This window comes from Balaenoptera borealis, assembly GCF_965194805.1.
Source record: "Balaenoptera borealis genome assembly, chromosome: 11".
NCBI classification, from domain to species: domain Eukaryota; kingdom Metazoa; phylum Chordata; class Mammalia; order Artiodactyla; family Balaenopteridae; genus Balaenoptera; species Balaenoptera borealis.
In genome coordinates this window covers 20,894,459-20,908,145 of record NC_138868.1, presented here as the reverse complement: position 1 = coordinate 20,908,145, position 13,687 = coordinate 20,894,459, and the positions used below count along the sequence as shown (strand labels likewise).

Below are 13,687 nucleotides of genomic sequence, written 5' to 3'. Positions count from 1 at the left end.
ATGATGAGAAAGTGAGTTTTTTTTTAAAGTAATAATTCAAGATATTTAATTTCATGTTTCTTAAGAGGACAGTTATATGTGCTTAATAAGTGAGAACAATTTTGGGCAAGCCATTTACTTCTGATTATTTACTTCTGTTTCTTAGGACTTTCTCTCTATATACTTCCCTAGGGAAGTATTGTATACTAAGTCCTCTAAAAAACTAAGTTAATGAAATTCATGGTGGTATATGGTATCATATAGCAATGTTGAGAATGACTCTAGCAATATGATTTTTACTAACATGGCCAAAGGAAATGTATTATAATTCTATAATAAGCAACCTAAAGAAAACTTATGGTCATGAATTGCAGAAAATACCACAGAGAAAGGAGTTTGAAGATTGCTTAGGGAAAATCCTTCACATGAGTGCACTCAAATTTTATTTAATGGTAATTTTTTATTACAAATGAGATCATTTATTATTATGGTAATCTTTGTTGGATGGAATATTAAGATAAAATGGTTATGTCAGACAAAGAGGTAAGTTAGGATGAGAGAGTTCAAACTAACATATATATATATATATATATATGGAATGGAACGTGGTAAAGCTGACTCCTGAGGCCTTAAGTCATGGAAGTAGAGTTCAACTTCAAAGAAACACATAGTGATGAAGAGCTACCAGATGACCAGCGTGATCATTCTTTATGCATTTTTATTTTTTCAAGCATACTATAAAATTTAAGGGTTTTGAAACACACTAAGGATTAAGAAACTTTGAGACCTACTACATGAAACTAGTGGTAAAGAAGTAGAACCAGAGAAATCCAGAAAATATTGTCACGAATATAGTTAAAACTAGCAAAAACAAAAACCAGAAACAAACAAACAACAATGACATTCTCCTTTCTTGAGGAATTTCACTAAATGAAAGTACAGGTTTTAAGAGTAACGATGTGTAGATGTGTGATTTGGTGACTGGTCTCAGAATGAAAATAAAAGGTCTAACATGGAGAAAAAAAAAAAAAAAGGTGTGCTATAGTCAAAACCATGTAAGTGGGAAGAAAGAAAGAAAGAAACCATTAAAAGCTACACATATGCACACACACACTCACACTCATAAGATCAAGAATGATAGCATCGAAGTAAGTAGAACTTGTTTCAAACCAGACCTGAATTAAATTGGCTTATATTAATTAACTTTATCAATAAGCTTTGTAGTAGAGTATCTGTTCTGAATTTCAAATATTGTCTGGAGAGCTGAGGGAGAATTGTATGCCAACTCTGCAGCATTCCATGATAAGTGTAAAATTAAATAACCTGCTGGGATTTTGATTGAGATTGCACTAAATCTATGGAACAAGTTATTTTATGAATATTGACAAACCGATACTAAAGTTTATATGGAAAGTCAAAAGACCGAGAATAGCCAACACAATATTGAAGATGAACAAAGTTGGAGTTGACACTACTGAACTTCAAGACTTACTATAAAACTACTGTAATCAAAACAATGTGGTGTAGGTGAAAGAATAGGCAGATCAATGGAACAGAATAAAGAATCCAAAAATAGACCACGATGAATATAGTCAACTGATCTTTGAAATAGAAGCACAGGCAAGACAATGGAGCTAAGCTAGTACTTTAAAAAAATGGTGCTGGAAAACTGAACGTTCCTATGCCAAAAAAAAAAAAGAATCTACACACAGACCTTACACCTTTTAAGGAAATTAACTCATAATGGATTGGAGATCTAAATGTAAAATACAAAATTCCTAGAATGTCACATAGGATAAAACCTAGGTGACCTTGGGTTTGGTGATGACTTTTTAGATAAAGCATCAAAGACACAATCCATGAAGAAAAAAATTGATAAGCTTAACTTCATTAAAATTTAAAACTTCTGTTCTGCAAAAGACAATGTCAAGGGAATGAGAACACAAGCCACAGAGTTGGAGAAAATATTTGCAAAAGACACATCTGATAAAGGAGTGTTATCCAAAATATGCTAACAGCTCCTAAAACTCAAAAAAAAAAAAGATTTTAAAAATGAGCCCAAGACCTTAAAGGATATCTCACCAAGAAGATATACAGGTGGCAAATAGGCATTTGAAAAAATGCTCCACATAATATGTCATAAGAAAAATGCAAATTAAAACAACAAAAATACCACCACACAGTTATCAGAATGGTGAAAACCTGGAACTCTGACGACACCAAATGCTGGTGAGAATGGGAGCAACACAAACACACAAAACAGAAAGAAAATAAATGAAATGAAATGAAATGAGTATAAGCCAATGGGAGGTATTAGGGACATTCACAAAAACTCACACATCACATGGATGTTTATAGCAGATTTATTCATAGCTGTCAAAACTTGGAAGCAACAAAGATGTTCTTTAGTAGGTGAATGAGTAAATAAACTGGTACATCCAGACAATGGACTTTTATTCAGCACTAAAAATAAATGAACTATCAAGACATGGAAAAGCATGAAGGAAACTTAAACGCATATTACTAAGTGAAATAATTAAATCTGAAAAGGCTACATAGTGTATGATTCCAACTATGTGACATTCTGAAAAAGGCAGAACTATGGAAACAGTAAAAATATCAGTAATTGCCAGTGGATGAGGAGTGAGAAAGATGAATAGCACAGCACAGAAGGTTTTTAGGGCAGTGAAAATACCCTGTATGATATTAAAATGATAGATACATGCCATTATACATTGTCCAAACCCATAGAGTATACAACAAGAGTGAACTGTGAAGTAAACTGTGGACTTTGTGTGTGTAAAAGGTGTTGGTGTAGATTCACCAATTGTAAAAAAAAAATGTACCTATGATGGGAGATGTTTATAATGGGGAAGATTATGCATGTGTGTGGGGCAAGGGTATGTGGGAAATCTCTGTACCGTCCTCTTAATCTTTTTGAACTTAAAATTTCTCTAAAACAATAAAGTCTTTAAATGTTATTATTAATTGTCACTTGCCATGAATATCTCCTATTCTATAACTGGTATTTTTCTATTTCTTTATCTTGTTGAGGTCTGCCCATACTGGAGATTCAAAAACAAGAATTCTAAAACCAGGTAAAAAAAACTTTGATTAGGGGTTGAATTGTGTTTTTCCAAAACTCATTATGTTGAAGTCCTAACCCCCAGTGCCTCACAATATGATGTTTTTTGGAAGTAGGGTTATTGCAGGTGTATGTAGTTAACATGAAGTCATACTGGAGTAGCATGGATCCCTAATCCAACATGACAAGTGTAAAAGAGGGAAATTTGGAAACAAACTCATGCACAGGGAGAATGGTCTTTAAAGATGAAGGCAGAGATCTACAAGCCAAAGAATGACAAAAATTGACAGCAGACCACCAGAAACAGAGAGAGAGGAATGGAACAGACTTTCCCTCACAGCCCACAGAAGTAACCAACCCTGCTGATGCATTGATCTTGGGCTTCTGGCCTCCAGAACTGTGAGACAAGAAATTTCTGTTATTAAAACCACCCAGTTTGTAGTATTTTGTTATGGCAGCCTCAGGAAACTAACATACAGGGATAGCTCATTTTATTGTGCTTTGCAGATGCTGTAATTTTTACAAATTGAAGGTTTGGGGCAACCCTGAGTCAAGCAAGGCTATCGAAGTCATCTTTTCCAACAGCATTTGCTCACTTCATATGTATCGCATTTTGTAATTCTCACAATATTTCAGATTTTTTTCATTATTATTATTCTATTATGGTGATCTGTGATAGGTGATCTATGATGTTACTCTTGTAATTGGGGGCACCCCAAACCACACCCATACAAGAGGCGAACTTAATCGATAAATGTTGTGTATGTTCTGACTGCTCCACTGATCGGCTGTTCTCCCATCTCTCTCCCTCGCCTTGGACCTCTATTCCTTGATACACAACAGTATTGAAATTAAGCCAATTAAAATCCCTCAATTACCTCTAAACATTCAGGTGAAAGGAAGAGTGCAAAGTCTCTCACTTTAAATCAAAGTCTAGAAATGATTAAACTTAGTAAGTTAAGTGTGTTGAAAGCTGGAATAGCTCAAAAGCTAGGTCTCTTGTGCCAAACAGTTAGCCAACTTGTGAATGCCAAGGAAAAGTTCTTGAAGGAAATTAAAAGTGCTACTCCAGTGAACAGAAAAATGATAAGAAAGCAAAACAGCCTTATTGCTGATATGGAGAAGGTTTTAGTGGATGGGAGAGAAGATCAAACCAGCCACAACATTCCCTTAAGCCAAAACCTCATCCAGAACAAGGCCCTAACTCTCTTCAATTCTGTGAAGGGTGAGAGGTGAGGAAGCTGCAGAAGAACTTGGAAGCTAGCAGAGGTTGGTTCACAAGATTTAAGGAAAGAAGCCACTTCTATAACATAAAAGTGAGAGGTGAAGCAGCAAGTGCTGATGTAGAAGCTGCAGCAAGTTATCCAGCATATCTAGCTAAAATAATTAATGCAGGTGGCTACATTAAACAACAGACTCAATGTAGACAAATCAGCCTTATATGGGAAGAAGATGCCATCTAGGACTTTCATAGCTAGAGAGGAGAAGTCAGTGCCTGGCTTCAAAGCTTCAAAGGACAGGCTGACTCTTGTTAGAGGCTAATGTAGCTAGTTACTTCAAGTTGAAGCCAATGCTCATTTACCATTCTGGAAATTCTAGGGCACTTAAGAATGATGCTAAATCTACTCTGCCTGTGCTCTATCAATGGAACAACAAAGCCTGGATAACAGTACGTCTATTTACAACATGGATTACTGAATATTTTAAGCCCACTGCTGAGACTTATCCTCAGAAATAAAGGTTCCTTTCAAACTATTGACAATGCACCTGGTCACCCAGCAGAGAAGTAGACTGTCCTTTGACAGCCTTTATCCGGTTATCCAAATATTTTAAATGTATATATTTTTTTACTTTACAATTTCCATCTTCTCCCATTACTTCTTGAGAAACAATAATTTGAATGCAGTAGCTGGAAGTGACCTTAGAAGTCATCTTGTCCAAGTCATACCTTTTCCAAATGAAGAAACTGGTATGCAGAGATACTAAAAGACTTGTTTATCCTAATGAAAGCAATTTCAAATAAGGAAATAAATTAAGTATAAATATATTCAACACAATAATAATAGTAGCAAAAATTTGGAAAATACCAAAAATATTCTATAACATGGAATAATAGATAACCATTTAAAGTGAATGAGTAATCAATTATGTATTTATCATTCATTTTTAATCAGTTATTTCTTATATTTATACTATTTATTTATATTTTACATTATATTATCAAAATTTTATTTAGAAAAGGAAGAGGAGGAGTGACCGGAGCTCGCATTCATTCTGTCATGTTATGATACAACAAGGCAAGCTAGGCAGAGATCCCTCACCAGAACCCAACTGTGCTGGCACACTGATCTCAGCCTTTAAGCCTTAAGAACTGTGAGAAAATACATTTCTGTTGTTTAAGCCACACATTCTACGGTAATTTTTTATGGCAAACTGAGGGGGAAACTTTTAAAGAACCTAGAAGTAACAGTGACTATAATAACATAGATGTAAAACTTATACACTAGTGGAAAAGGGCAGTATAAACTAATAAATAAAATGACAATGGTAGAAAACAAAATTACATCTACAATGTGTTTATAATTGTGTGCTGTATTAGTTTTGTAGACTGTTGTATCAAATTACTACAAACTGATAGCTTAAAACAACATAAATTTACATTCTTGTAGTTCTGGAGGCCAGGAGTCCAAAATTAGTTTCACTGGGTCAGAATCAAGATGTCAGCAGGGCCACACTCCCTCCAGAAGCTCTGAGGTTGCATTTGCCCCTTGCCTCTCACAGCTTCTGGTGGTCATCAGCATCCCTTATCTTGTGGCCACATCACTCGATTCTCTGTCCCCATCATCATATCATATCAGCTCCTCCCCTGTGTGCCTACTCCCCCCCTTCCTCTTCATATAAGAGAGTACACACGTGATTGCATTTAAGGTCCATGTGGATAACTGAGGATCATTTCCTCAAGATTCTTAATTTAAACAAATCTACATATCTACAAGTTCCTCTTTTTTATATTTTGCCAGGTAAGGTAACATTCACAAGTTCTAAGGATCAGGACATGGTTATATTTGGGGAGGGGAGGCTTTTTTTGTAGCCTACCACAAGTGATTTGTATGTGTGTATGTGTTTGTGTGTGTTTTAAAATACTCCTAGGAAATACTACATGTTTATATTGTTATGAATGGCTGTAGAGATTTGGGGGGATTTTTATTATTTTATTTTATTTTTGTTTTATTATTTCTCTAATTTTCAAATAGCTGTCACTTTTTAAATTAAAATAATAATAAACATTTTTACTTTCAAGTGTATTCTTTACTTTCATGATCCAAGTCTACTGGCTAACAGAACTAGACATGGAATCCAGATAAAGTCATGTAATCTTTCTATTACAATGGCTTAACTCATATGAAAAAAGTTACCAAAAATATCACATAAATATATTTATTTTGGACTCTGAATATTACCTTTAAGATAGCTTAACTGATAAAAGAGTATTGAAACATTTATTCTTTTAGACTATAATGGAAAACATAAACTTCTTACTGAATCCTACATACAATTAGAAAAGAGAGCTAAAAAAAAGACCAGGAAATAAGAGTAGACAAATGTAAATACTGTCATTTAAGAATAAACAGAAATTGCCGTTTTGTTTTTGTTGTTTCTTTCTTTGGTTTTAACTTTAAAATCCAAATATATAGAGAAAGTTTTATATATAAAATGTCAAATAAAAATCTTTTTACTTTTGGAACTATGTTCGCACCAGAGCTTTCTTCAATGACCTTCACCAGAAAAACACTTAAAATTGTACCTAAAACAACATGCAGGTGAAAAATATCTAATTTTATTGCTTCAGTAACTCCAAAAATGGAGAATGGAATTTCACCAAATTTTCAGTGAAAATCCTCATTTAGGAATGAAGAGGAAAATGATGATGAATTTCAAGCCAACACATTTTGAAGGCTATAAGTGGCTGCAAATAGGATTTATCAAGAAATGTCTCCTCAGCTCCAGCAACAGAGCAATGGCATAAAGCTGTAATAAGCACAATTTATTTTTATTAAACAAAAATGGAAAAAACCTGTAAGTTATTTTGTCAATCACACCATTACTGGGGTCATCCCCAAGATATATAATCCTTTGAATATAAGTGATTTTCTCCAGTTTTAATAATATAGCTTTCACTAAGCTTTGTTAAAAACAAATCCCCCAAACTCACTTTTAATTAATAGAACCAGTGATCGTTTAACATTAACACATTGGTATAAGTAACAATTTGCCATACCTTTAATCCTTATCTGTAATGTATATGTTTTTTGTTACCTGTCTGAAATAACAGCATAGAGACTGCAAGAGGTTGGGCATTGGAGCCTTAAACATTATATATTGATATTTATGCGTTATTTTGTGTTTTTACCTTTATATAAGTCTCACTATTTTTTTCTTATCTGGTATCATCATCATCATTATGATCATCACTGCTGAAGTACTTAAATTATGCTTTTTATACTTGCAAAGTACTTTAATAATTGTTTCTATTTGGTATCGAAGAACACTAACATTAACGTCCCAGGACTCTAGTTGTGTATGTCAAAGGGAAACCAGTGAAAACAGCTAGTTAATTAAATTCACGTCAAACAAACAGCAAACTTGTTTCAAGTGTCAAAGAAAAATTGCACCAGATGAAGTTAAACAGGAGAAGACTTTTTTCAAGACCATTACAATAGGCTTCAAGACTATTGCAACAGGGGCAAGAGATTGAACTCAATTCCTCTGAAACAAAATGCAGGAGGATTTTAAATGCTGGGGTGAGCTAGTGGAAAAATACTGGAGCACTTTAAAGGGAAGGCTGGTGAATGTGATGATTCAGTCTGTGTTTGCTAATTGGTGCTTGTTATGGAAGTTACGTTCCTAATCTTCTACAGGAACTAGAAGACAGGGGCCCTATCTTTCTTGAGGATTATATTGCAAAGAGGGGATGGCTCCAAGTTCCTTGAGAAAGACATGCCTGGGTTGTAGAAGATTTACACCTTAAAGAGGTACAGAAAGAATTTACAATTTCAAGTTTTCTAAAGTAAATGATCTAAGGAAAGGAAGCCCAGGGCCTCTAGCCAGGAAAATACCTGTTTAAAGTTTATTCAAGCTCAGGGGCATGTTAAGGCCATCTTGGTAACAAGTAAAAATTATATTTGGTTGTTAGTAAGAATGGTCAGTCTGTCTTCCAAAAAGTATGTAGTATTTGATACTATTATGTCTATTTTATTTTGCCAAAACAGTTTTCTGAGTGTGTATATAGATGTGTCTCTTAATTAGATTAAGGTGCCCAAATCATTGTCTTAACGTGTCATGTAAAACTGAGTGTGTGCTATTAGACAAAGACAACCTAAATATGTCCCAGTTCTGTCTCATTTTAATTTTTTAATTTTTTTAATTTTTATTTTTTTATTGAAGTATAGTTAATTTACAATGTTTCAGGTGTATAGCACAGTGATTCAGTTATATATATCTATATCCCTATTTGGATCCTTTTCCATTACAGGTTATTACAAGATATTGAATATAGTTCCCTGTGCTGAATACAGTAGGTCCTTGTTGTTTATCTATTTTTTATATAGTAGTCTGTATCTGTTAAATCCAAATTCCAAATTTATCCCTCCCCCCTTCCCCTTTGTTAACCATAAGTTTGTTTTCTATGTCATGAGTCTATTTCTGTTTTGTAAATAAATTCAATTGTATCATTTTTTTAGATTCCACATCTAAAAAATGTGGAATGATATCATATGTTATTTGTCTGTTTGACTTCACTTATTATGAAGTAAATGACGTAAATGATGTAAACGTAAATGATGTAAATGATGCCATATGATATTTGTCTGTTTGACTTCACTTATTATGATAATCTCTGGGTCCATTCATGTTGCTTCAAATGGCATTATGTCATTCATTTTTATGGCTGAGTAATATTCCATTGTATATCTATACCACATCTTCATTCATCTGTCAATGAACATTTAGGTTGTTTCCATGTCTTGGCTATTGTATATAGTGCTGCTATGAATATTGGGGTGCATGTATCTTTCTGAGTTAGACTTTTCTCCAGATATATGCCCAGGAGCGGGACTGCAGGATCATATGGTAACCTTACTTTTAGTTTTTTAAGGAACATCCATACTATTCTCCATAGTGGCTGTACCAATTTACATTCCCACAAAGAGTATAGGAGCATTCCCTTTCTCTACATCCTCTCCAGCGTTTATTATTTGTAGATTTTTTGATGATGGCCATTCTGACCTGTGTGAGGTGATACCTCATTGATTGGTTTTGATTTGCATTTCTCTAATGATTAGTGATACTGGGCATCTTTTCATGTGCCTGTTGGCCATCTGTATTTTTTTTTGAGGAAATGTCTATTTATGTCTTCTGCCCATTTTTTGATTGGTTGGTTTGGCTTTGTTTGTTTGTTTTTTGACATTATGCTCTATGAGCTGTTTGTATATTTTGGAAATTTATCCCTTGTCAGTCGCATCATTTGCAAGTATTTTCTCCCATTCCATAAGTTGTCTTTTCATTTTATTTTCCTTTGCTGTGCAAAAGCTTTTAAGTTTCATTAGGTCCCATTTGTTTTTTGGTTTTGTTTCCATTACTCTAGGAGATCCAAGAAAAATATTGCTGCAGTTTATGTTAAAGTGTGTCCTGCCTATGTTTTAGTCTAGATTTATAGTATCCTGTCTCACGTTTAGGTCTTTAATCCATTTTGAGTTTATTTTTGTGTATGGTGTTAGAGACTGTTCTAATTTCATTCTTTTACATGTAGCTGTGCAGTTTTCCCAGCACCACTTATTGAAGAGACTATCTTTTCTCCATTGTATATTCTTGACTCCTTTGTTGTAGATTAATTGCCCATAGGTGTGTGGATTTATTTCTGGGCTTTCTGTCCTGTTCCATTGACCTATGTGTCTCTTTTTGTGTCAGCACCATATTGTTTTGGCGTCGGCACCATATTGTAGCTTTGTAGTATTGTCTGAAGTCAGGGAATCTGATTCCTCCAGTTCCATTCTTCTTTCTCAGGATTGTTTAGGCTCTTCCTCATTTTTAAAGATTGATTACAACTAATCATTCCATCTTATCAGTGTATAGGATAAGATCAAATTAAAACTTATGACGAAAATTATGGTCAAAATAACACCTTACATTTTTAATGTGATTGTTTTCCATACAATGTGAGCTAAATCCTTATGGGATTTTTGGTTTTTTGATATTTACGTGGGAAATTACATGGTGAAAGTTTGTATAGTCAGTATCTGACAACTATGACGTAAAGATAAGACTTCCAAAATGGTATTTACCTAAGGCGTGCGTTTATTTGCAGGTGTGTGTGTATGTGTTTGTACATGTGTGTGTTTTAAATAGCAGCCACTCATTTTCACTGTTTTTGAAAAAACTTTGGGCCTTAGAGCTAGATGGACCTGGGTTTGAGTCACAACTCTGCCAACCACTAGCTATGACATAGGGGCAAATTAGCTAATCTGTCTGAGACTCATTCTCCTTATCATTAAAATGATGTTGATGATTATGGCACATTTTATTTTCTAAAGGGGGCTACAGCTGTATCTCCTCTCCTACATGCTTTTTGTGATGTAAACTTGCCACACTCCCACTGAGAACTAGAGTCCTTTTCCACCCTCTTGAAAATGGGTAAGACTTTTTAAAAAATTTTTATTGGAGGATAGTTGATTTACCATGTTGTGTTAGTTTCTGCTGTACAGTGAAGTGAATCAGTTATACATATATCCCCTCTTTTTTAGATTCTTTTCTCATATAGGTGATTACAGAGTATTGAATAAAGTTCCCTGTGCTATATGCTAGGTCCTTATTAGTTATCTATTTTATATATAGTAGTGGGTAAGACTTGAAATTGCTCCTACAAAGAGCCAACTCTGGCTGGAACCTTCAGTTAGCCTGGTAGCTTCCGCTTCTTAGCTCTTGGAATCTGGTCACTATGTAAGGAGTATGACTACTTTGGAACCATCTTGCTCTGAGAAAACAAAGCCACTTACACAGGATGAGATACTGCATGGAGAGAAAGAGTGGCCAAGGAAGATTGACATGTCAGTTGTAAGAATGAAAACAACATTCAACTAAGACCAGTTGAGCCTTCAAATGGTCTCAGCCCCGGTTGTTTTCACATTGCATTCCCATGTAAAATCCAAAGAGAGATCTATCCAGCTGAGACCAGTCAACCCACAAAAGTGTGAAAACTAATACTAAACTATTGTTGTCAGCCACCAAGTTTTGGGTAATTTGTTATGCAGCAAGAGATCATTGTAACAGTGTCTAATGGTTCATTTGTGTCTATTAAAAATAATGTATGTAAACAACTTTATATATAGGATATTATTATTGGTGCTAGGTACACTTTATAATCTCAAATGGCCATCTTTACTGACTCAAAAATAATACTAGTATTTTTTTCTCAAAGTTTTAATTTTCTTGTCATTAACTATAATTTTTCATCCTTCTCTATGACTTTTCAATATCTTTTACTGCAATTGATTAAAATTATTCAAAGTAAACATTTTGAAGTGTTCTAACCAGTAACAAAAATGAAGTTAAATTACATAGAACATGCATTAGTTTGCTAAGGATGCCATAAAAAAGTACATCGACTGGCTTAAACAACAGAAATTTATTTTCTCATAATTCTGGAGGCTAGAAATCAGAGAACTAGGTGTTGCAGGATTGATTTCTTCTGAGGCTTCTGCCCTTGGATTTGTAGATGGCCATCTTCTCCCTGTGTCTTGATATGGTCTTTCCTCTGTGTGTGCTTGTGCCCTAATATCTTCTGATAAGGACACCAGACATGTTAGATCAGTCATATTGAATGTGACCTCAGTTTACCTTAAATATTTCTTTAAAGGTCTTATTACAAAATAAAGTCACATGTTGAGGTGGGTGTTAGGACTTCAGTAAATGAATTTTGAGGGAACACAATTCAGCCCATAAGATAATATAACTTGAAGATGATCATTTTTACTGAATTGAAAGTAATACTATTATTTTTAAACAATTAAATACAATAACAGTGCAGTTAAATTAAACAGAACAAGTAAAAGTTGTTGAAACTAACTGTTGTTTGGAGTAGCTAGGAAAGACATGACAGACTTTCAATGGGGCAATCATTTATTATTGTTAGCCACTTTAGCTGGAACTGATTCTCTCTCTAAATTCTCTGCCAAGTATATATTCCCGAAATACCCCCCAAATTTCTCAACCTACATACTAATGTTGAATCGTGGTGACATTTAGCATGCATAACCCTATCTTAATAACTGTTGTAGAAGTTTTCAAATCGGCTGCAATGCTTTGTAGCTACTTTCACTAAGAAATAGAGTTTTGTTTTCCTTTTTTTCCCCGCATTCCTTATACCTGACTGGTCTGTGACTTCCTCTGAGCTTATGTGATGTCACTTCCAGCACATTTTATATTTTATGTCTTGCAGCTTCTGCTCTTGATGTTCATGCTCCCGTGAGCCCACATGCCAAATAAAATAAACCTGGTATTCCCTGCTGTTTGATGTCAGAGAAACCATGTGTAGGAGAGAAAAGCTATCCCAGATGGGTGCATCCTAGACAAACGAGCCCCCATCTGACCCGGCAGCTGACCCCAGACACATGAGTGAGCCTATCTAAGAAACTAGCAGAACAACCCAGTTGAGGCCAGCCGGACTTCCTAACTACAAAATCATAACCTAAATGATGATTGTTGTTGTTAAGCCACTAAATATTGGACTAGTATGTTTTGGAACAAAAGTATATGATTAATTAAAAATTGAAAATATATTCATGAGATGTTTGACAGTTCATTTTAGTAAACATTGATCTTCTCTGAGTAGATACCGGTGATTCTAATTTTTTGGTTGAGATAACAAGGTATAGGTGGAACAGGTGAATTAAGTTTTAATTAAAGATTGGGAAAAATAACTGGACATTTAAAAGGAAACTCTTTTTGAATGACATTGAACCTTTGACAAATGCCCTTGTTTAACAAAAAAGGGAACTGTCTGAGAGTCGGGAAATCACTTGATCAAAAACTGGGATCAAAAACTTACAACCACTTCTATCTATCAGGTCCATGCTTCTTCCACTTCAAACAATATCCTTATTTGTGTGTGTGTGTGTTTCATTTTTTTCATACTATTATGTTACTTTTTAGAAAATATTTACTATCCACCAAAACATTTTAAAATATTTTAAAGAACAATCAGTGAGCCATGTTGTATAACACAAAGTTTTTAAATAAAAACATAATCACAACTGTATTAATCCTCCAGAACTTGACTTAAATCAAAATTAGATTAAGTAGTAAATAGTAGAGAATGTAAATGCTGTTTTAAGACCCATGACATTGTATAGCTGATTCTCTTTTTTATAAAGCAGAAACTAACACACCATTGTAAAGCAATTATACTCCAATAAAGATGTTAAAAAAAAAAACATGACAATGAATATCTTTAAATGTGGGTATTCTTATTCTTTTATCAGAAGCAAAAATTCTTCCATCTGGGTAAACGGCAATAATTTTTTCCAATGAATAACGTTTACTTTTCACAAGAGAGACATAAGTTGCATA

The 13,687-nt window shown here is 34.2% G+C and overlaps 1 long non-coding RNA gene across 1 annotated transcript; it reads left to right on the top strand.

The window, feature by feature from the left end:
* Positions 1-575: 575 nt before the first annotated feature.
* LOC309606591 lies at positions 576-12,897 on the top strand. Its single transcript, XR_014231971.1, has 2 exons — positions 576-10,753; positions 12,558-12,897. It is a non-coding gene; the product is annotated as an uncharacterized lncRNA (long non-coding RNA).
* The last annotated feature ends 790 nt before the right edge of the window (positions 12,898-13,687 follow it).